The sequence below is a fragment of the Bubalus bubalis genome, chromosome 12 (genome assembly GCF_019923935.1).
Source record: "Bubalus bubalis isolate 160015118507 breed Murrah chromosome 12, NDDB_SH_1, whole genome shotgun sequence".
Classification (NCBI taxonomy): Eukaryota; Metazoa; Chordata; class Mammalia; order Artiodactyla; family Bovidae; genus Bubalus; species Bubalus bubalis.
Window position 1 is genome coordinate 22,181,744 of NC_059168.1, and position 25,839 is coordinate 22,207,582.

The 25,839-nt window shown below is 40.7% G+C and overlaps 1 protein-coding gene across 13 annotated transcripts in view; it reads right to left on the reverse strand.

Annotated features, from left to right (window-relative positions):
• Positions 1-25,839, reverse strand: part of SLC8A1 (solute carrier family 8 member A1) — a 450,527-nt gene that overhangs the window by 7,886 nt on the left and 416,802 nt on the right. The window lies entirely within an intron of this gene.

Sequence of the window (25,839 nt, forward strand, 5' to 3'; positions counted from 1 at the left end):
TATGAAAGGCCAAGGAACGAGGAAATTTCCTTAAAATTGAATTCTGGCTGTTTCACTTGTCACGTAAGAAGTTTACCTACTTTATATGGTTGTGAAGGAAATGAGTTAACATGAACAAGAACAGGGCCTAGTACTTAATGAGTGCTCAATATTAGTAATTGTTTTTATAATACACCAGAGCCAGATCCCAAGAGAATCCATAAGTGGTCCAGAATTCTGAGTTACTATAATGATTCTAAACTTCTGGGGAGTTATAACACCCTTTAAAGACATATTAACTTTACAGTCCTAGGTATTTAAAAATGTGGTAGAACATAAAATTATTCTTAAAATCAGAGATTTTTATTTGAAAATTCCATATAACCTAAGTCATAAAAGGGCTGCCTTTGTGGTTCAGATGGTAAAGCATCCCCCTGCAATGCAGGAGACCCAGGTTCAATCCCTGGGTCAAGAAGATTCCCTGGTGAAAGGAATGGCAATCCACTCTAGTATTCTTGCCTGGAGAATTCCATGGACACAGAAGCCTGGAGGGCTATAGTCCATAGGATTGCAAAGAGTCAGACTTGACTGAGTGACTTTCACTTTCTAAGTCATAAAAAGACACTAGAGATCTGGTTTATGGCCCTAATTTTACTAGTGACTGAAAGACATACTTGCTTATTCTTTCCTCTCTTCTGTGTACTTTTTGTTTCACATCCTTCTTACTCTGCCATCTTGCCTCCATCCTGAATCCCCACAACGTTGATTTTGTTAACCTACATGTGTTTTCTTGACTAACACAGGGAAGGTACCACTGTCCTTACACAGAGGGTGAATCAAAGGAGAATTCAAATGGAAATTTTACTTATGTACTAATTCCTCTGTCACTAAGGACTTTAAACAAGTTTTTGCCTTTGTAATATTTATTTACCCCCATAAATATGAAACCCAAACTTCTTACTTACATACAGACTCACCTCACTGGTTCATATGAAAAGAAACCTTGTTTGGCATCCAGGTGAAGTTTAAGAGATCAAGGAATTACTGATGTTTGACCAGTTAGAGGAATTATAAAAACTGACAAAGGGAAAAACACTTAAAATTTCTAGCCATAAAAATTTGTCCCTGCAAAAGAAATGGAGACAATGACACTGACTTTTAGAAGAGCAGAAAAGAGGTAAGTCACAAGTTCAAGAGGACTCATGTTGGCAGGTCAGAACACCTGCTTCTACTCATTTTTATCACCAGGGTAGCTTCGGAAAAATACCAGATCGTGAGCTCCACTCTGGGTTTCTGTTCCCTTGGTCTAGAATGCAGCCTGAGCACTGACATTCATTAAAGCTCTCCAAATAGATTGAGACCCACTAACCAACTATGCAGAGCCTTCGATTCACTCTCTGTGTAAGGACAGTGGTACCTTCCCTGTATTAGTCAAGAAAACACATGTAGGTCAACAAAATCTATGTTGTGGGGAATCAGGATGGAGGCAAGATGGCAGAGTAAGAAGGATATGAGCTCACCTCTTCTTAGGAAAACACCAAAATCACAATTAACTGCTGAACAACTATCAACAAAAAAATGCTGGACCCTAACAAAAAAGATATCCTACATCCAAAGACAAAGAAGGAAGTCCATTATTCTGATGGTAGGAGGGCACGGTTGTGATAAAATCAAGTCTCATGCCCACTGGGGGAGGGGTGGTATGAGCCAAAGACTGGAAAATATATCACAGAGGTTCCCCCACAGGAGTGAAAGTTCTGAGTCCCACATCAGCCTTCCCAGCCTGATGGTCTGGCAACAGGGGTGGAGCCTCCAGAAAGTCGGGCTTTGAAGGCCAGCAGTGTTTGATCACAGGACTTCCACAAGACTGGGGGAAGAAGAAACTCCACTCTTGGAGGGTGCCCACAAGGTCTGTGTGCACCAGGACCCAGTGAAAAAAGCAGTGAGAGCCTGGGCCAGACCCACCTGCTAGTACTGGAGGGTCTCCTTCAGTGGACGTAGAGGCAGCTGCGGCTTACTAGGGAACAAAGACACTGGAAGTAGCAGTTCACTGGTGCGAGCCCTCAGGGCAGACCACCATCTCTCACCAAGACCTGGCCCCACTCAACAGGATCCCATTCTAGGACACCTCAGGCCAAATACCCAACATGGTAGGCACACACCGCCTACTCAGCAGCAGACAGCATGCCTAAAGTCTTCCTGAGCATATAGCTGCCAGCTAAACCCCTTGACATGGTCCTGCCCACCAGACAGACAAAACTCAGTTATACTCAGCTTGGGGGGAGGCAAAATCACTTCAAATCACTGAATGATATAACCTAAATGAGATAAAAGATAATATAGAATACATAATTATTATTTATGCCTAGCACACAGGGGAACTACATGATAAACTAAAAAAAAATTCCCTTTCTGGTCATAAAAGTTTTCATTCTCATTTTCTGATGGTTTCTATTCCTTTTGACATTTTGAGAGTTGATTTCAGTGTAAATAATAACTTCCTGCATTTTATACCAACTTTTGGTTTACAAAGTGCTCTGAAATCCATATTACTTAATCCTCTTATCAGCTCCCTAAATTGTCATGATTATGCCTATTTTACAGGCAAGAAAAGCATGGCTGAGTCAAGAAGTTGATTCCAGCAATAACATGAATAATGGTTAGAAGTTCTGTTTCCTGAATTCAGTTCTAAAGTTCTTGTTTCTAAAGAAAAGTCTCAAACCCATCCTTTCACCTAAAGCAACTAGAGAAATAAGGACAAACAAAACCCAAAGTTAGTAGAAGGAAAGAAATCATAAATATCGGAGCAGAAATAAAGACAAACAATAGCAAAGATCAAAGAAACTAAAAGCTCGTCCTCTAAGAAGATGAACAAAGTTGAGAAACCTTTTAGCCAAAATCATCAAGAAAAAAGGGAGAGGGCTCAAATCAATAAAATTAGAAATGAAAAAGAAGTTACAATGGAAGCCACATAAATACAAAGGATCATGCGACTATTACAAGCAACAATACACCAATAAATTGGACAACCTAGAGGAAATGAAAAAATTCTTAGGTACAATCTCCCAAGACTGAACCAGGAAGAAATAGAAAATATGAACAGACTAATTACAAGCACTAAAATGGAAACTGTGATTAAAACATTCCCAACAAAAGTCCAGGACCAGATGTCTTCACAGGCAAATTCTATCAAACATTTAGAGCAGAGTTAACACATAACCTTTGATACCCTTCCAAAAAATTGCAGAGGAAGGAGCACTTCCAAACTCATTCTATGATGTCACCATCACTCTGATACTGAAACCAGATGAAGATACCACACACACAAAAATTCAGGCCAATATCACTGATGAACATAGATACAAAAAATCCTAAACAGAATACTAGCAAATAAAAATCCAACAAAACATTAAGAGGATCATATACCATGATCAAATGGGATTTATTCCAGAGATGCAAAGATTTTTTCAATATCCACAGACTAACTAGGGTGAACTACCCCACCAACAAATTGAAATATTAAAAACCATACAGTCATATTGATAGATACAGAAAAAGCTTTTGACAAAATCCAACACTCATTTGTGATAAAAACTTTCCAGAAATTGGGCATAGAAGGAATGTACTTCAACATAATAAAGGTCATATATGACAAACATACAACGAATATCATACTCAATGGTAAAAAGCTGAAAGCATTTCCTCTAAGATTAGAAACAAGATCAGGATGTGCACGCTTGCAGTTTTATTCAACATAGTTTTGGAAGTCCTAGCCATGGCAATCAGAGAAGAAAAAAAAAATAAAAAGAATCCAAATTAGAAAAGAAGGAAGACCTTCACTGTTGGCAGATGAAATGATAGTATACATAGAAAATCCTAAAAATGCTACCAGAAAACTACTGCAGCTCATCAATAAATAGTGAAGTTGGAGGATACACAAAGTACAGAAATCTTTTGCATTTCTATACACTAACAACAAAAGATCAGAAAGGGGAATTAAATAGTCCCATTTACCATAACATCAAAAAGAATAAAATATCTAGAAATAAACCTATCTAAGGATGCAAAATGCTTGTACTCCAAAAACTATAAGATGCTGAAAGAAATTGAAGATGACACAGATGGAAAGATATACCATGTTCTTGTATTAGAAGAATCAATATTGTGAAAATGACTATATTATTCAAGGTAATCTACATAGTCAATGAAATCCCTATCAAATTACCAATAGCATTTATTTACATGGAACTAGAACAAAAAGTCTTAAAATCTGATGGGGACACAAAAGACCCTAAAGCCAAAGCAATCTTAAGAAAAATGGAGCTGGTGGAATCAGGTTCCTTGACTTCAGACTATGCTTCAAATCTACAGTAATCAATACAGTATGGTACTGCACAAAAAAACAAGTATAGACCAATAGAACAGGATAGAAAGCCCAGAAATAAACCCATGCAACTGTGGTCAATTAATCTATGTCAAAGGAGATAAGATTATACAATGTAGAAAGACAGTTTCTTCAATAAATGATGCTGAGAAAACTGGACAGCCACATGTACAAAACTGAAATTAGATCATTTTTTACCACTATATACAAAAATAAACTCAAAATGCATTAAAGATCTAAATGTAAGATTGGATGCTATAAAACTTCTAGAAGAAAACATAGGCAGAACACTCTTTGACATAAATCACAGCAATATTTTTTCAAACTATCTCCCAGAGTAATGGAAACAAAACCAAAAATAAACAAATGGGACCTAATTAAATTTAAAAGCTTTTGCACAGCCATGTGCAAAACAAAATGAAAAGCCCACATAATGGAAGAAAATATTTGCAAATGATGTAACTGACATGGGATTAATATTGAAAATTTATAAACAGCTCATGCAGTTCAATATAAAAAAAAACAAACAACCCAATCAAAAAATGGGCAGAAGATCTAAGCAGACATTTATCCAAAGAAGACATACAGATGGCCAAGAGGCACATGAAAAGATGGTCAACATGGCTAATTATTAGAGAAATGCAAATCAAAAGCACATTAAGATATCACTTTACACCAGACAGAATGGTCATCATCAAAACGTCTACAAACCAAAAAATGCTGGCGAGTTTGTAGAAAAGGGAACCCTTCCACCCTATTGGTGGGAATGTAAATTGGTACAGCCGCTATGCAGAAACATATGGAGATTCCTTAAAAAACTAAATATAGAGCTACCAAATGATCTAGCAGTCCCACCCCTGGGCATATATGCAGAGAAAGCCATGCATGGTTCAAAAGGATACATGCACCCCAGTGTACACTGCAGCACTATTTACAATAGCCAAGAAACGGAAGCAAACTAAATGTCCGTTGATGGAGGAACAGATAAAGAAGATGTAGCATATACATACAGTGGAATATTACTCAGCCACTAAAAAGAATGACATAAATCCACTTGCAGCAACATGGATGGGCCTGGAGATTACACTAAATGAAGTAAGTCAGAGACAGACACGTATCATACGATAGTGCTTGTATTCAGAATCTAAAAAAAAAAAAGATACAGATGAACTTATTTACAAAACAGAAAACAAACTTATGGTTACCAAAGGGGAAGGGTGGCAGGGTGGGATAAGTTGGCAGTTTGGGACTGACATATACACAATACTAGATAACCAACAAGGATCTACTATATAGCATATGGAACTCGGCTCAATATTCTGTAATAACCTAAATGGAAAAAGAATTTGAAAAAGAATAAATACATAACTGAATCCCTTGGCTGCACACCTGAAACACTGTTAATCAACTATACTCCGAATATAAAATAAAGAATTTAAAAATCAACTTTTTTTTACTGGATAAATTACTTTTCACTTTGATATTGTTAACTTGAACATTTGCACTTTGCAGGGTTACCCCTGGAACTTAGTTTTCCTATGATGTATCTGAAATCCTGGTATATTTCAAGTTCAAAGAAAGATTAATTCTAATTAAAATAGAGAAATAGTGTGTCTATTCTTCAGGGAACACAAGGCAGAGAAGAGAATGAACAACAACCAGCAGTACTATTTGCTTTGCTTTCCAAACTGTAATTTGATACATGTTCGCAAAAGGAAACAGTCAACACTCCACGTACACATATTGGGAACACACAGTTCCATAAAGGATTATTTTTCAGAACAATATTCATGAATGTTCAAGAGTGGGTTCAAGGTTCCCCTTCCTTCTTCAAGCTCCTAGCTTCATGGCATTTGCTAAAATTTTCTAAGGTCTTTGATTCTAATTCATGATATTAATAGAAGCATTTTGAACCTTCCAAAGAACTCTGTTGGTTTACCTGAGATGGGGCTCTTGAATTTCTCAGTCAGTGTTACCTTCGCACTCTCAGTCCTGAAAAGAACCCTGAACCAACTAGCTGGTTGTAGAGCAAAAAAGCTGTGTTCTAACCTGGCTGTCTCTTGCTGCTGTTGCTAAGTCGCTTCAGTCATATCCAACTCTGTGTGACCCCATAGACGGCAGCGCACCAGGCCCTGCCATCCCTGGGATTTTCCAGGCAAGAACACTCGAGTGGGTTGCCATTTCCTTCTCCAATGCATGAAAGTGAAAAGTGAAAGTGAAGTTGCTCAGTCATGTCCGACTCTTGGAGACCCCATGGACTGCAACCTACCAGGCTCCTCCGTCCGTGGGATTTTCCAGGCAAGAATACTGGAGTGGGTTGCCATTGCCTTCTCCGGGCTGTCTCAGAATTCTGTCCATGGAATTCTCCAGGCAATACCTGCATTAATATGGTTCTGGAGTGGATCAGATTATGTATGCTGGGTACCCTGAGAGTTCTGATTGTTTGCTCACCCAAATAAAAAGGTTGATGCAGATTATAGTGGTGGACATTCCAATGTGTGTCTGATCAAGTAAGGGGTTACAAGGTTGATTGACTTAAAGGAAGTCTCCTTGCGCTGGTCAACCAGCAGCTGGATGATGAACATGATATCTGATCAGTTTCCAGTTGGTGCATGTGAGATAATGGTTCCACTTAGCATGGAGATATTTAGTAAGCTGAGGCCACTGTGAGTGGCCAGTTTGGTCACCTGAGCCTGTGTTACTCTGGTAACGACTATTGCTACTGAAGAATACCAGTCCTAGTAACTCTGGTCAGCATGCTGCTGCTGCTGCTAAGTCGCTTCAGTTGTGTCCGACTCTGCTACCCCATAGATGGCAGCCCACCAGGCTCTGCTGTCCCTGGGATTCTCCAGGCAAGAGTACTGGAGTGGGGTGCCATTGCCTTCTCCATCTGGTTAGCATAATATATCTAATTATGGTAGTAAGGAGCCTAAACTTAAATAAGTGAAAGTGTTAGTCATGTCTGACTCTTTGCTACCCCATGGACTGTAGCCCACCAGGCTCTTCTGTCCATGGAATTCTCCAGGCAAGAATACTGGAGTGAGTTTCCATTCCCTTCTCCAGGAGATCTTCCTGACCCAGGGATTGAACCCAGGTCTACCGCATTTCAGGCAGATTCTTTACCGTTTGAAGCACCAGGAAAACCCCATACTTAAGTAAGACCTGGCTTACTTTACTTACTCTACTTACTTATTGTACTTCCATTTGCCATGCACTGGCCATGTGACCTCAGCACAACTTCTCTAAGCCTCTAAAACCTCACCTGTAAAAATGGGAAAATACAAGTCCTCATTTATATGGCTGATGATTAAAAGAAGTGATGCAAAAAGGCGTAGTGTGGTGTCTGGAAATTGGTAGGTATAACAAATGCTAAGTGTTATTATATTTTGGAAATCTTTGTTCTGGTAATAATAAAGGATATGTGGATGATATTAAAGTCTTTTATTATGGTTTCCTTCAGCAAGGTGATTTACGGGTAATAGACCTTATATCCCACTCCAGTACCCTAGCCTGGAGAATCCTAGGGACTGGGGAGCCTGGTGGGCTGCCGTCTATGGGGTCACACTGAGTCGGACACGACTGAAGCGACTTAGCAGCAGCAGCAGCAGACCTTATATAGGATTATAGGAAAATGTGGTTTTGTCCTTGATGTTCAGAAATGATAGAAGAGATAAGGAAAACAATAGTTAACATTTATGTGGCTTCCTAGGTGAGGCACTACACATACATAGATCCTCATTTAATCCACAAACAACCCTTTAATGTGGGTACTATTATTATCCCCATTTAACAGATGAGAAAACTGAAGCCCAGAGTATAAGAAATTTGACCAAAGTTACATAGCCAGTAACAAGAGGTGAAGCTAGGATTCAGACCAAAGAGGTGTGACTAGCTGGAGTGAATGTTCTTAACCACAAGTCTGGCGGGGGGAGGGGGTGGGTTGATAAGGACTAGATAACTGACATACTTTAAACTTGAACATGGACAAAGAGTTCAAAGAAAGTGTACAGAAACAATTATGTTCAACTATGATTGTAACTACATAATGTTAAAACAGCTGATCATTTTGAGAGGTCGATGACTGATAAAACACTTTTTTTTAATTCCTTATATTCCTGGCTTCTCCCAGTATTACATTTACAATGTCTACAAAAGTACATAAAAATGGGTTTGAATGAATCTATGTTAAATAATTAAAATTTTTGAAATTTTGAGTCATAATTCTCTTACTTTCATAATAAGCCTTTGGTGACACCATGCCCTTGAGGGTAAAAAAAAAAATGGTAAGATTTAGTGAAGCAACATTTTTCTAAGAAAAAAGAGAAGGGCAGATCTGGGACTAAAACAAAAAAACTGAATTAACTGTCACTTTCCTGAGCCATGCTAGTCTGTTAAGAGAAAGATACACCTGAAACTCCCTTTTTGCCTCAAAAACAGTTCCGAACTGCCCTGCACAAAATAGTGTCCCCAGTTTGCTTCTCCCTCGCAATCTTCCTTGCATTTGAAACCTGGTTCTTTCTCCTGTGCTTTGTTCTATTTTGGGAACATCCATCTCTTATCTGAGTCTTCTCAAGTCCTCTCCCTCCTCTTCTCAAGTCCTACTTTAGAGATGGTAAAGCTCAAGGTCCCCCAAGTATCACTACAGCTAGATATAGCTGAGAAGGATCTGAAAGAAAAACCTGGGAAAAGATGAAAACAGAAATCCTCGCTCTCACCTCCAGGTAGCCTTAATGAGTCACAAAGGAAACTCCCTGTTAGGTGGCTATTGGTGTGATTCTAAGTCCGAGGCTCTAGACCATACACTGATGACCGCAACCTGTGTCTTTACCCTGTGGGTGTCTACTGAGCTATTTATTCCACAGAGAAATTCTCTTTTTGAAGAGGCTGCTTTGTGTATTATAAGCTCAGGAGAACACGAAAAACTATTAAAAGTAGGCAAATGGAAAGTGAAAGTCACTTAGTCGTGTCTGACTCTTTGCGACCCCATGGACTATACAGTCCATGGAATTCTCTAGGCCAGAATATTGGAGTCAGTAGCTGATCCCTTCTCCAGGGGATCTTCCCAACCTAGGCAAAGGGAGGCAACTCAATAAACGTTAAGGGTCAGTGCACAAAACTTCAGCCCAGCCCTGGAGGCAGCAGGTGAGACCTAAGCGGGTTCTAAAAAGTTCTGATAATTGTCCCATTTCTGATTCCTCTTGCCTTGACTTGGTGTAACATTTCCCTCATTAACTCATTCCTATGAATCACATAGTACAAAATGGCATGTGTCAATCAAAAGTTAAAAATCCATAACATCTTTGGTCAAGCGATTCTACTTCTGGGAATTTAGAATTAACTTTACAAATGTGAAAGTTCATGTATAGGGATGTTTAGAGCAGAGATTTTATGTTAGAGAAAAATTAGAAACAACTGAATTGCCTGCAATTTCAGTAAAATAAATTGCAATTTCGTATAACGTAATATTGTGCAATTGTTAAAATCATGATGTAATGATACACTAATAGAAAAATTTTCATAATGTACCGCTAAGAGAAAAAGCAGGTTATGTAACAATGTCTAGTATGATTCCATTAAAAAGTGGTGGGTAAATATTTGTCTTTGTATACATATTTTTGTGCAATTTATTTACATATCCTATAATTTTAAAATTTGAAACACAGGAGATCAAGATGGAATAAGAGGACATGGAACTCACTTTCTTCAAATGAATAATTCTCACTTAAAATGAACTGGAAACTGGCAGAAGAACCCCTTTACAACCAAGGCTGTAAGAAAGATACATACATACTCTGGTAGGGAGAGAAGAAAAATGACTGGTTCTAGACCTGGGCCCTTAGAAGGGGACTCAGAGGAAAAGGGAGACGACAAGAGTGGACCTATGGAGTGAGTAGGTCCAGCCACAGACTGGGCATCCCAGATCCTGGGCATCTATGCAGAGGAGAGAGACCCCCTTACCTGGCTGGAGGAACTGGGTCAGATGGAAAGGCTGGAGAAGCCTGGACACTGCACATGTGCTGACTAGCTCTTGAAGCAGGGCAGAGAGAGGTCTACCCTGGAGGCTACTAGGTTGCCAAAGACTGCCTCATTTCACTTCCCAGCCTGAACTGAGCAAATGATCTGGCCCTGCTTACTGCACACCACAGTGTAGTACTGGATCTGGGGCAGCCAAGAAGAGGGGGAAGACCAGACCCATGGGTCACAAAGGTGACCCATGCTGAGGAGGAGCCCTGGGTGGGCAGCAGCAGCACACCAGGAACCACCCAGATCACCGAGAGCTGCCCCGCTACCACAACCAACCTACCAATACATGCTGAGTTCACGCGGGTCCTTGCCAGACTACAAGAGTAGTTCTACAACAGGGGTGGGAGTGGCGGAGGCAGGCGGCAGTGATTGGCTGTGGGAAACAAAGGGGATTCATACCCAAGGCTGCATCTGAGTGAAACAGGATGCCTACACAGGCTGTGCATCGGACCTCTGTCTACGTACAGGCCCCACATGCTTCAGCACAGCCCTCTGGGGCAATGGTCCTGGTACAGAGAGAGAGAGAAACAGACACTTAAAGGGAAAGGAGTCAGCTTGAGCCTGACCTCAGGGCTTCTTCTCTAGCAACTTGATTACTAGACTTGACCCTGACACTGACCCTCACCAGGCAGTGATGGCCACTGAGCAGACAGGAAGTCCTGCTTCACATCTGACATCAGCTCTAGCCCTCCACCCCATCTCCAGCCTTACTGCCTACCAAGGTGATAGCTGCCTGCACACCCTGAGGAAACATGAGACAAGCATATACATAAAATCCAGTCCTCCCACCAAAGGCATTAGGTACATGACTGTAGCCTACCAGGCTCCTCTCTCCATGGAATTCACCAGGCAGGAATACTGGAGTGGGTTGCCATTTCCTTCTCCAGGGGATCTTCCAGACCCAGGGATCGAACCCAGGTCTCCTGCATTGCAGGCAGATGCTTTACCATCTGAGCTTCCAGGGAAGCCCCAGTCTGTATAGGGATCCTCCCACAAAGAACACCACTTCAAGACCGCAATAACTGTTTAACCTAAATTCACAGAGGCAGAGATAATTAAGCAAAGTGAAGGGTGGAACTATTCAAAACTGAAAGAGCAAGAGAAAACCTCTGAAAAAAATAATAAAACAGAAATAGACAAGTTATCAACTAAAGAATGCAAAACACTGGTAATAAATTGAACTAGACACAGCTACATCAAAAATTGTTAACTGAATTAAGGAAAATAACTGATTGAAACACTATTGTAGCAAGGAACTAGCAAATATAAATGAGACCCATTCAGAAATGAATAATAGCTGAAATAAATAAACCAGAAACATGAATAACACACTAAGTGATACAGAAGAATACACAAGTGACCTGAAAGACAGAATTATGGAAATCACATAATCAGGATAAAAGAATGAAAATGTTTTAAAAATGAAAGCAATTTGATACCTGGCATAATAGTAAGGGTTCTGAAATTTTCATTATATGAATTCCAGAAAAGAAGGAAGGGGATTGAAAATGTATTTGAGGAAATTATGGCTGAAAATCTCCCAAACCTGAAGAAGAAATCAGATACAGGTACAGAATGCACAGAAGATTCCAAACTGCTTCACACTAAGACATATTGTAATTAAAATGGCAAAAGTTAGAGAATTCTAAAGATAGCAAAAGAGTCAAATACAAGGGAATTCCTCATAAAGCTATCAGCTGATTGGTCTGCAGAAATTTTGCAGGCCAGAAGAGAGTGGCATGATATATTCAAAGTGCTGAAAGGGAAAAACCTGCAACCTAGAATATTCTATCCAGCAAGATTATAATTTAGACTAGAAGGAGAGATAAAGAACCTCTCAGACAAGTGACAACTTAGATAATTCATCAATACTAAACATACCATGAAAGAAATGCTGAAGGATCTTCTCTAACTAGAAAAGAAGTAAGAATCTATAGGAAAGGGAAAATCCCACTAGGAAAGGCAAATATATAGTAAGATATGAGGATCAACCCCTTAAATAAATCTTACCTAGATTAAAAGGCAAAAAATTGTAACAGCAACTATAACTACAATAAACAGTTAAGTGATAAGCATAAAGATGTAAACTATAATAATAAAAGCAAAATGTGGGAGGAGGGAAGTAGAAAATGTAGATCTCTTGGAATGTGTTTGGACTTACATAACTATAAGCTTAAAACAAGTAAATGTAATTACAGGTCAACATACATGAACCACATATAACCACAAGTCAAAAACCTACAATAGATATTCCAAACACCAAAAAGAAAGGAACACAAACACAATAAAAAAGTCAACCACAAGAAAACAAAAGAACAGAGAATAACTATAAAAGCAACCAGAAAACAACTATTAAAATGGCAGTTAATACAGAATGGGAAAGACTAGGGATCTCTTCAAGAAAATCAGAGATACCAAAGGAACATTTCATGCAAAGATGGGCTCGATAAGGGACAGAAATGGTATGGACCTAACAGAAGCAGAAGATATTAAGAAGATGGCAAGAATACACAGAAGAACTGTACAAAAAAATCTTCACGACCCAGATAATCACGATGGTGTGATTACTGACCTAGAGCCAGACATCCTGGAATGTGAAGTCAAGTGGGCCTTAGAAAGCATCACTACGAACAAAGCTAGTGGAGGTGATGGAATTCCAGTTGAGCTATTCCAAATCCTGAAAGATGATGCTGTGAAAGTGCTGCACTCAATATGCCAGCAAATTTGGAAAACTCAGCAGTGGCCACAGGACTGGAAAAGGTCAGTTTTCATTCCAATCCCAAAGAAAGGCAATGCCAAAGAATGCTCAAACTACCACCCAATTGCACTCATCTCACACGCTAGTAAGGTAATGCTCAAAATTCTCCAAGCCAGGCTTCAGCAATATGTGAACCGTGAACTTCCAGATGTTCAAGCTGGTTTTAGAAAAGGCAGAGGAACCAGAGATCAAATTGCCAACATCCGCTGGATCATGGAAAAAGCAAGAGAGTTACAGAAAAGCATCTATTTCTGCTTTATTGACTATGCCAAAGCTTTTGACTGTGTGGATCAGAATAAACTGTGGAAAATTCTGAAAGAGATGGGAATACCAGACCACCTGATCTGCCTCTTGAGAAATCTGTATGCAGGTCAGGAAGCAAAGAACTGGACATGGAACAACAGACTGGTTCCAAATAGGAAAAGGAGTTCGTCAAGGCTGTATATTGTCACCCTGCTTATTTAACTTATATGCAGAGTACATCATGAGAAACACTGGACTGGAAGAAACACAAGCTGGAATCAAGATTGCCGGGAGAAATATCAATCACCTCAGATATGCAGATGACACCACCCTTATGGCAGAAAGGGAAGAGGAACTCAAAAGCCTCTTGATGAAAGTGAAAGAGGAGAGTGAAAAAGTTGGCTTAAAGCTCAACATTCAGAAAACGAAGATCATGGCATCCGGTCCCATCACTTCATGGGAAATAGATGGGAAACAGTGGAAACAGTGTCAGACTTTATTTTTTGGGGCTCCAAAATCACTGCAGATGGTGACTGCAGCCATGAAATTAAAAGACGCTTACTCCTTGGAAGGAAAGTTATGACCAACCTAGATGGCATATTCAAGAGCAGAGACATTACTTTGCCAACAAAGGTTCGTCTAGTCAAGGCTACGGCTTTTCCTGTGGTCATGTATGGATGTGAGAGTTGGCCTGTGAAGAAGGCTGAGCGCCGAATAATTGATGCTTTTGAACTGTGGTGTTGGAGAAGACTCTTGAGAGTCCCTTGGACTGCAAGGAGATCCAACCAGTCCATTCTGAAGGAGATCAGCCCTGGGATTTCTTGGGAAGGAATGATGCTAAAGCTGACACTCCAGTACTTTGGCCACCTCATGCGAAGAGTTGACTCATTGGAAAAGACTCTGATGGTGGGAGGGATTGGGGGCAGGAAGAGAAAAGGGCCGACAGAGGATGAGATGGCTGGATGGCATCACTGACTCGAAGGACGTGAGTCTGAGTGAACTCTGGGAGTTGGTGATGGACAGGGAGGCCTGGCGTGCTGCGATTCATGGGGTCGCAAAGAGTCGGACATGACTGAGCGACTGATCTGATCTGATCTGATGCATATATATACAGCTGATTCACTTTGCTGAACATCTGAAACTAACATAACATTGTAAATCAACTATATGCCAATAAAAATTTTTAAAAAACTGATACCACAGAGATACAAAAAATAAGAGAATAGTATGAAAAGTTATATGCCAATAAACTGAACAACCTAGAAGAAATGGACAAATTTCTAGACAGAGACAACTTGCCAAGACTGTATCAAGAAGGAACACACAATTTGAACAGACTGGTCATTAGTAGTGAAACTGAATTTTTAATTAACAAAACTCCTAGGAAACAAAAGTCCAACACCAGATGGCTTCACTGGGGACTTCTACCAAACATATAAAAAAGAAATAATTCTTCTCAAACTATACCAAAAAATTGAAGAGGAAAAAACACTTCTAAATCCATTCTATAAGGCCACCACTACCCTGACATCAACATCAGACAAAGACAGTACAAAAAAGAAAATTACAGGCCAATATCTTTGATGAATATATATGCAAAAATAAACAAAATGTTAGTAACCTGAAACCAACAATACATAAAGAGGATGATACATCATGATCAAGTTGGATTTGTTCTAGTGAAATAAGGATGGTTCACCATTAGCAAATAAATCAATGTGACATATCACATTAACAAAAGGAAGGATAAGAATCATACGATTATCTCAATAGATGCCAAAGCCCAGTTTACAGAATATAACACCCATTTATAATGAAAAAATTCTAATCAAAGTTGGTATAGAGAACGTTTCTCAACATAATAGGGCTTCCCTGGTGGCTCAGATGGTAAAGAATCTGTCTGTAATGCAGGAGACCCAGGTTCAATCCCTGGGTCAGGAAGGTTCCCTGGAGAAGGGAATCACTACCCACTATCACTACCCAGTATTCTTGCCTGGAGAATTCCATGGACAGAGGAGCCTGGTGGGCTGCAGTCCATGGGGTTGCAGAAGACTTGGACACTGAACACCTAGAAAACCCTCTGCAGCCACCCTTCCCCTAGTGGGCACTGCAGTTGGGGATCTGCAGGAGGAACTCTGTCCTTCATCTCTGTCTCCAAAAGTGTATGTCCCTCTCCTGCATGGCTGGGGGATGAACTAAGACTTCCTCCACTTTCTCGTAGGGGCGAGGTGGTGTGTCCCCTTCCTGTGCAGCCTTTGGACAGAGCCCTGCCTCCACATCCCTGTAATCAGATAGCACTTCTTCCCCACTAAGCCTGTTGCAACAACCTGAATTTCATGGTTTCCACCCTGAACAATAAGGCAACTTTCCTTATTTCCATGGGGTCCCACAGAGCTGGACCTGACGGTGCGACTGATTCTTTCACTTTACTTTCTCAACATTCTCATTTATGGCAGACCCACACCTAGCATCGCACTCATCAATGAAAACCTGAAAGCCTATCCTTAAATTCAGGAAAAAGACAAGGATGCCCACTCTCATCACATCTATTTAACACAGTATGCAAAGTCCTAGCCACAGCAGTGAGACAAAGAGAAATAAGCATCCAAATTGGAAGGAAAGAAATAAAACTATAACTATTTGCAAATGACATGGTACTCAATGAAAAATAAATTACATAAAATAATCGATTGTCATGGGAGAACAAAACAATATAAAGTTCAGTATGCACAATTAACGTATGTATAAATATTCATTTCAGTGTTAACAGCGTTTATCTCTAGGTGGTAAGGTTATGAATGATTTATGTCTTCTACCATTTGCTCACTGTTCTTTCAAATTTGGGAAACATACACCCCATTTTGTGATATAAAGGGAAAAACTAACATGGCCCTGAAAGGAAGTTTCTGGTGACTGTGAGATCAATTTCATTCAGTACAGTTATTTAGCTGAGAAGGAATAGAGAACTTGGCAACATGGTCTTTGGTCCCACTCTTACTACATACACCCTTGACCCCTTCAAGAGGGGAACAGTATGTAAGATAAAATAATCTTCCTGTGTATAGAAATCTAACTTCAGATTCTTTGGTTGAATACTCTAAAATGACAAATGAAAACCAAATGTAACATACTAAAACTTGAAAGATAGATACAAGAATGTTGTATAGATGCAAATGAATGTTAGGATTATACTTCTTTTGCATTCTTTGCTTATTACTATTTCCTATTATATTTACAAAGAATGTATTTAGTACTTGTGTTATTAAAAGGCTCTTAAAGATACATTAAAACATAATCTTATCTAAACAATGGAGTCTATCGGGGAAGGGATTTATGGTTGATTTTTTTCTGGTTCTTTCAGTAGTCATGGATATGGTACTCAAATCCTTAGATTGAAGGCATCGCACATATTATTTGCAAATCAGATACATGTAAAGGGTGAGGAAGGGTATGGAAGAGATGAAGAGGATATTTCCTGCCTATCAGGGGCTGACCTAGGGCCCAGAGACAAGAAAGTGCTCAGGACAGTCCATATAGTGAAACAAGAATTCTAAAAAACAAATTTCACCCACTGTAAAAGTCTTCCCAGGGCCAGCTCTGAAGAGATATGTCTGTATTGGTTTCCTTCCAATCCCTCCTGTCAAGCAATGAAGGATGGTAGAGCAAGGCCAAAATCCTCTTTTAATTTTGTATCTTCTGTCACAGCAACATATTTTATTTACTAACAGTTGATTTTATTGACTTCAACCCACAGAATTGCTTTGCATATTCACTGGACCTGACAAATACTTTTTACAAGCTTAAGAGATTTGTACCCTTGAGATGTCTAGGAAGAGTTGTCGGCCCAGGTCTTTCATCATTTGTACTTGGGTTCTTACTAGAAATGTCATTTGTAATGTGAAGACCAGAGAATAAGGGGTAGGGCTGTCTCTAAGCTGCTAGAATATGCGATGAGGCTGAGCTCTTATGTCACGCTTTGTCCTTGTCTCTCTCAGGCACCAACACAGCTTAGTACTTAATAAATGTCTTTTGATAAATAGCTCTTAGGTGTACAACAGCTTACAATTTTTAAAGCACTTCCACAGATGTTACACTACTGATTCTCCTGAACAATTCAGAGGTGGGATGGTGGCTGGGAGGAGTACCATCAGCCCCATGATGTTTTTCAGGGGAGGAAACTGAAGTTCTCTAGGGTGGATGAGCTGTGAATGCAGAAGGCGGGCTTAGAACCCACATTCTGTGATGCCTGTGCCCAGGTCTTCATGCTGCGGTCTTGTTCCTAGGATCCTTGATCAAATCCTGTTCTTGTGACATTTTACCCCATGCTGAAACCTCACATAATGAGACTGCCCAACTCCCAAGGCTGCTGGGATATCAGAGATAATTATACAAATGTACCTTCTGAACAATGAAGCTATTCAAATGTATTACTGTTTTGTGTTCAATGCAACACTCTGGCCTCATGAAATCATTAATCATTGATACCTTGGTGTGGGTCATTTATTGAATATTCCAGTCATAATATTCAAGTATTCCCTCAAATATCCAAGGCTTCCCTTGTGGCTCAGCTGGTAAAGAATCTGCCTGCAATGCGAGAGACCTGGGTTCAATCCCTGGGTTGGGAAGATCCCTTGGATAAGGGAATGGCCACCCACTCCAAGGATTCTGGCCTGGAGAATTCCATGGTCTGTATAGTCCATGGGGTCGCAAAGAGTAGGGCATGACCGACTGACTTTCACTTCACCTCCAGTCACCGTAACACAGGCTGGGACCTGCGACCTTTGCTGCAGTGCTAACACCTGGACAAACATCTCAAGTAACAAGATACAAAGAAACTATAAGGGGCCAAAAATAATTATATGCATGTACAGTCAAGGAAAATTATGGACGATACAAAAAGATAAAAAAGCCCAAATGCTACTTCTGATAGGCCTGGAGCATAAGCAGGGTATATACATGCCCCCCGCCCCCTGCATACAACACCACCAAAGGGGCGGGCAAACCACCCAAGTCACCTGTCTGACCCAACTTCCGGACACACCACTACCCTCATCCCAGAGAAGGACCAGCTCACCCTAACTTTGGTGAGTAAGCAAGGGAACCTGTTGTTTGTTCTCTCTGCCCCCTGCTGCAGCAGGTACCCCAGTAAAACCTTGCCTGAATTTCTTGTCTGGCCTCTGATCAATTTCTGTTGATTGAGGAGGCCAAGAACCCTGGTTGGCAACAATAACTAACCCAGAATATTTGGGATGAGAGGAGAAAGGTGTTGGGAAGAAACATCCAGGGTACTGTGGTCTTATCTGGTCAGAACAGATAGACTGGGGTGACATGAGAATACTAGCTGCCAGAGAGAAGAGGAAAACAGCAGATAATTCAAAGGCATTATTTGAAGTGGGGTCCAAGGAAAAGCAATACTTTTTCACAGTTTCTAAGATTAGAACTGTCTGGGTAAGTCGGCAAAGGGAGAACCATAGGCTTAAAGATGGGGTGACTTGCCAACTATCAGTGGTACCAGGAGATATACTATCTTATTAAAATACCATGCCCCCCCAATTCCATGATCCTGCTTTATTTTCTTAACAATATTCATCCTATTGGTATCTGAATATTATCATGTTTTTAAGTATCTGACTTCACGGGATTCAACATCTGTCTTTTATTAATCCCTCTGACCCCAAGTAGAACAGGTCTTAGCACTTAGGGTATGTTCACTAAATATTTGTAGTATAAATGAATGAAAACAAAGACAGAATGGCTCTGAGGCCTATGTCTTGCCACTACATCATATCACTTCCTTTGTTTTAATTCTTAAAACATTTGAGCCACAGTATTGCTGCCAATACTGTGCTGGAATCAAGATAGCCGGGAGAAATATCAATAACCTCAGATATGCAGATGACACCACCCTTATGGCAGAAAGGGAAGAGGAACTCAAAAGCCTCTTGATGAAAGTGAAAGTAGAGAGTGAAAAAGTTGGCTTAAAGCTCAACATTCAGAAAACGAAGATCATGGCATCTGGTCCCATCACTTCATGGGAAATAGATGGGGAAACAGTGGAAATAGTATCAGACTTTATTTTTTGGAGCTCCAAAATCACTGTAGATGGTGACTGCAGCCATGAAATTAAAAGACGCTTACTCCTTGGAAGGAAAGTTATGATCAACCTAGATAGCATATTCAAAAGCAGAGACATTACTTTGCCAACAAAGGTCCGTCTAGTCAAAGCTATGGTTTTTCCAGTAGTCATGTATGGATGTGAGAGTTGGACTGTGAAGAAGGCTGAGCGCCGAATAATTGATGCTTTTGAACTGTGGTGTTGGAAAAGACTCTTGAGAGTCCCTTGGACTGCAAGGAGACCCAACCAGTCCACTCTGAAGGAGATCAGCCCTGGGATTTCTTTGGAAGGAATGATGCTAAAGCTGAAACTCCAGTACTTTGGCCACCTCATGTGAAGTAGTTGACTCATTGGAAAAGACTCTGATGCTGGGAGGGATTGGGGGCAGGAGGAGAAGGGGCCGACAGAGGATGAGATGGCTGGATGGCATCACGGACTCGATGGACGTGAGTCTCCGGGAGTTGGTGATGGACAGGGAGGCCTGGTGTGCATGGGGTCGCAAAGAGTCAGACACGACTGAGCGATTGAACTGAACTGAACTGATTGCTGCCAAGCAATGGAAGCCACAGTACTTTTTGCTAGAACAGCTCTAATGGGATATAACTGGGTCTGAATCCTGGCTGCATTACTGCTGTACCCTCTAGCTTCTCTTCAACGAGTCTTCCTCTCCTGCCAGTCTGTAGTCTGTTTTCCAGTGTAGTCAGTCATCCTTTTAAATGGAAGATCTGATAATATTGGTCCCCTAATTCTTACTGGAGATCAAACCAGTCAATCCTAAAGGAAATCAGTCCTGAATATTTATTGGAAGAAGTCATGCTGAAGTTCCAATACTTTGGCCACCTGATGCGAAGAGCTGACTCATTGGAAAAGACCTTGATGCTGGGAAAGACTGAAGGTAGGAGGAGAAGGGGACAACAGAGAATGAGACAGTTGGATGGCATCACCGGCTCGACGGACATGAGTTTGAGCAAACTCCGGGAGTTGGTGATGGACAGGGAAGCCTGGCGTGCTGCAGTCTATAGGGGTTGCAAAGAGTCGGACACTACTGAGCAACTGAATTGAACTTAATTCTTACTGTCAGGACAAGAAGTTATTGACGTCAGGTTCTCGTGTGTGGTTTGTCCCCTTTCTCCCAAAATGTGGCAACTCCAGAAGCTTGAATGTAAGGGCAGGCAGTGCCTGGAACCACTTCTAATGCAACTTCACACTGAGTCCCGACCTCCTCTGAGCCGGGGGCCTCTCTCGTTTGACAAGTGGGTTAGTTTAGGGGCTCTGGTTTGCCGTATGTCAACCCTCTGAAGCATCACCATGCCTAGAATCCTTCAGAGAATGGCATTTTCACAATCTTTGTGCACATTTGCAGTGATTTTTCTTTTGCAACTGTACCTCAGGAATGAAAAGGTATAATTAGTCCTCTGCTGGGCCCATGTGTGGACCCCAGCGGGGATCATTTTACTTTGGAATGACAGCAACCCTGCTTGTTATCTCAACTCACATGTTTTTTCTTAAACAGGGATAACCTAATAATAGCTTGAAATTTATGGAGGACCATGCCAAAGAGCCCCCTGGGCTTCAGAGGGCAGAGGAGGGGATGGGGGGGCAGAAAATACCACATAATTTCCTGCTTGTAAACAACTGAACCAAAATAAGCTCTTTTTTCCCTGTGCACAAAACACTGGATTTATAGGTACTGAGTTAAACAAAGGTTATCAGATATGGTCACCAAGGAGATCAGCATTTCTGGATGATGTGTCAGAAAATGTGGCTGAACCATATAAAGTGTTGTATAGATTTAAATCCTTTTCTGGAATAAAGCAGAGTGTAAACAGTCATACATAGCTTATGTTCCCTTCCTGGGAAGAGGCAGGATGTGAGGTCTGTGTGCTAAGGAGCCTAGATGGCGTTCCAGCTGGCATCGTGTATAAATGCCGAGCACCATGATTTCATAGCCAGAATATGCACTATTCCCAACAGATACTAAAATTCTTCTATAGTCACATGGAAGATCTGCCTTGTAAATTGAGTTAGCATTTCATCTGCCTTTTCTAAAAATACCAGTGGGTCTTAAATTCATTTTGCTGCTCATGCGGTACCCATGACATGGCAATTAAATGATGCTTTTTTATAACCCACAGTTCTTTAAGTTCAGTAACAACATTTTAATAAAAACATGTTATTCTTTGTGCAGGGAGGTCCTGGCACGTGCCTCTGTTCTACAGACCTTGGTCTCTGTTCCTAATGGTTTCCATGGATTTGAACTGATTCAAGGGGCCTACAAGGTGACACGCTGGGACATGGATGAGACTGAGCTGAAGCTTGCCTCCTTAGTACTGTGTTATGATCAACTAACTGAAGGACTTTTTAATTTTTTATTATTAAATGAAGTGCAAAGAAGGGCAACGCCTAAGAATGTTCACACTATAGTACAACTGCAGTACTTTCACAATGCTAGCAAGGTAATGCTCAAAATCCTTCTAGCTAGGCTTCAACAGTACATGAACTAAGAAATTCCAGATGTACAAGCTAGATTTAGAAAAGGCAGAGGAACCAGATATAAAATTGCCAACATCTGCTGGATCATAGATAAAGCAAAAAGAATTCCAGAAAAACATTTACTTCTGCTTCATTGACTATGCTAAACTTTAACTGTGTGGATCACAACAAACTGGAAAATTCTTAGAGCAATGGGAATACTAGACCACCTGAGAAACCTGTATGCAGGTCAAGAAGCAACAGTTAGAACCGGACATGAACAATGGACTAGTTCAAAATTTGGAAAGGAGTATGTCAAGACAGTATATTTTACTCTGCTTATTTAACTTATATGCAGAGTGCATCATGTGAAATGCCGGACTGGATGACTCACAAACTGGAATCAAGATTGCTGGGAGAAACATCAACAACCTCAGATATGCAGATGATACCACCCCTAAGTGGCAGAAAGTGAAGAGGAACCAAAGAGCCTCTTGATAAAAGAGGAGAATGAAAAAGCTGGCTTAAAACTCAACATTCAAAAAACTAAGATCATGACATCCAGTCCCATCATTTCATGGCAATAAATGGAGAAAAAACAGAAACAGTGGCAGAGTTTATTTTCTTGGGCTTCAAAATCACTGCATTTGATGTCAGCAACCATGAAATTAAAAGACACTTGCTTCTTGGAAGAAAAGCTATGACAAACCTGGTCAATGTATTAAAAAGCAGAGACATCACTTTGCCAACAAAGGTCAGCATAGTCAAAACTATGGTTTCTCCAATAGTCATGCACAGATGTGAGAGTTGGATCATAAAGAAGGCTGAGTGCTGAAGAATTGATCCTTTTGAACTTCAGTGCTGGAGAAGCCTCAGGAGAGTCCCTTGGATTTCAAGGAGATCGAACCAGTCAATCCTAAAGGAAATCAACCCTGAATATTCATTGGAAGGACTGATGCTGAAGCTCCAACACTTTTGCCACCTGATGTGAAAAGTGACTCATCAGAAAGGACCCTGATGCTGGGAAAGATTGAGGGCAGAAGAGAATAGGGCAACAAAGGATGGGATGTTGGATGGCATCACTGACTCAATGAACATGAGTTTAAGCAAACTCCAGGAGACAGTGAAGGACAGGGAAACCTGGCGTGCTACAGTCCATGGGGTTGTAAAGAGTTGGACACAACTTAGCGACTGAACAACAACAACCTCAAAGTTCATGGTGCTAATTCTGAGTGCCACTGTGTGGTATTTTCTCCCAGAAATCCCTAACATATAGGTCAAAGTTACTGTTGGCAGAAGGGTTACGAGTTGTTTTAAAAGGCACACAAATTCATATATGCACAAAGCAATGAAGACCAGAAACATCTCACATGCATAGACTGTACATGTCTGTAGAGATTGTGTAATGAATAAAACAAAAATCATAAATCCTATAGACTCCATGGTGCATCCCTAACATTATGTATAACAAGTATAATTACTATCACATAGAGAATCCATGACATTTTTATGCTAAAATTGGTCTTTGTTAAATATTGAGAAAAGACAACTTTGTGCAGTCAGAATGTACATTAGCAGTTATTTGGGGCTGGAGGTGGAAATGGAGATTACCTGTATAGGGGCATGAGGGCTCTTACTGTGGTAATGAAACATTCTAAAACTGGATCAGGGTAATAGTTGCACAACATAGTAAATTTACAGAAAAAAAAATCACTGAATTGTTTACTTCACATACCAATTTTATGGTATGTGAATAACGCCTCAATAAAGTTGCTTAAAAATGCAGTCTGGGGCCTGAATTTGAAAGAAAAAAAAATTAAAGAGTGGCCCTTGAAAACTGTCACTTGCATTATCTTATTTTCAAATGTGCAAAGGGAGAAATGAGAGTCTTCACCTGTACATTGTTTACTGGTCATTCAGTAGAGACCCACACTTCTGCTAACCCCCATGGAGTGAATATTCCTAATATGCTTTCCTTATACTTGATGCTTGCTCTCTTTGGAATACAACTTGAGCTGGAAAAAAGTTTACATTTGTCTGCAATGCATATCCACAACACCAAGTCTTCAGGCACAAAACACACACACACACACACACACACACACACACACACACACACACGCCCCTCAATAGTATGGTATTCCTGCCAGGTGTTCTTATTTGGCTGACCTAGAGTTTATAAAAAGGCCCAGTTAAGAGTAGGATGAAATACTTTTTAACTCCCTTTCTTACACTGTGGTCGTTGTGGAACTCAGTGAAGGCAGGTCGTGTGAGGTTGGGACCCTGATCCTAAGGCTGCAAAGCTTCAGGTGAAGCCTGACACACGCCGAGAACCCCTACTCTCTGGACCACCTCCTGCTAGACGACACCCTTTTTATCATCCTGGTCTCTCCCTGGCCTGGTGCACAGGACCAGGTGCCCATGCAGTGCTACCATTTGGGAAAAATAGAAGGACTGTAATGGCCAATGAAAAAACTAAGAGGACTGTATACAAGCTTTTCTTTTGAGCGAAAGGGATAAAGGATGGAAATAAAATTTGGAAATGAGTATTTCCCAGACTGGCTTTTACAAAACGCTTTTAGGCCTGTTGTATATAGTTTATTTTTATTTAGGATAATAGGCAGTGCTTGTGGCATTTATGGAGCAAATCTTGTGAAATCTGGTGTCAGGCCTTCCTCCGTCTTGCTCTGTCCTTGTAAAGTTTTGCTTTCGTAGGCTCCCTTCAATTCTAATGACATCACTCATTCGTGGGAAAGTTCTCTGGAAAGAACAGAATGTTTTACCCCCAGGCAGCTTCTCACTGGTGTGAGGTTCAGATAAGTTTCCATGGAAAGACATTTGAGTGACTAGGGCTGACCAGGGCTGCTCCCCTGGCCGTGTCCCTGGGTATCTTTGCCTCTTGGCCTGACTACAGATCAGAGGGCCCATTGTCAACAGTCCTGACCTTTGCTGGTGGCCAAGAAACTGACTGCATATTAGAGCATTTGAAAACAAAATATACCTGCCCTTTAGGTCCTCTTGGGAGAACTGTCACCAGGGCCATTGGGAAATCTTGGCTCAGAGTAAAGTAATTCTGTTTTCATTCCCATGTAAGCTGATGTGAAATGTTAACCATCCAATTTAATATGTATACACGCTGGAGCTGTGGCACTGTCTCTCCAACTTGCGCTGAGTTGAAATGCCAGTGCTTGGAGGGTAAACCTCACAGTCAGTCAGTGACACTGCAGGAGACAGGAATACATTTGGGGATGTCCATATCATCAGAATTCTTAACAAAGGATAGTAATGAAACTAGGCTAAGAATTTTCTTGGCTTTCTATTTTCTTTCAATGGCTGCAATATAGCAGAGCTAAAAATACTGTGGGAATCCTAAACCCATTTATCAGTACATTGGAGTAGAAGGGGAAAGAGATCTAACTTTCTTATCAGGTCAACTACATGTAATATCCTGCACTACAAAGGTGTTCTCCTATAGTCCTCAACTCTAAGGTAGATTTTCATGTCCCCATTTATGCAGCTTAAGAAACTAAGGCTTTGAGAAATTAAGTAATATGCTTCTAGTGAGCAGGGGTAGGTGGGTTTGAACTCAGGGCTACCTGAATCTAAAGTTCCTGTTCTTTTATACTCTGTTGGTGCATCTTCACTAAGATGGTACTGAGAGAAGATTCTGCATAACTTTTCTGGGACTGAGACTATTAACAGTTAATCTGAAGCCCAGCAATAAGAACATGGAATCTGTTTAAAGTAGAACAAAGAGGAAGAGACTGAAGCAGTCTGATTCCTGCTGTCTCCAAGGTAGCTCAGATGACTGGGGAATTCAGAATGGCTGGGTACTATTTCCCCTGAGAAGAGTTTTCTTTTGGG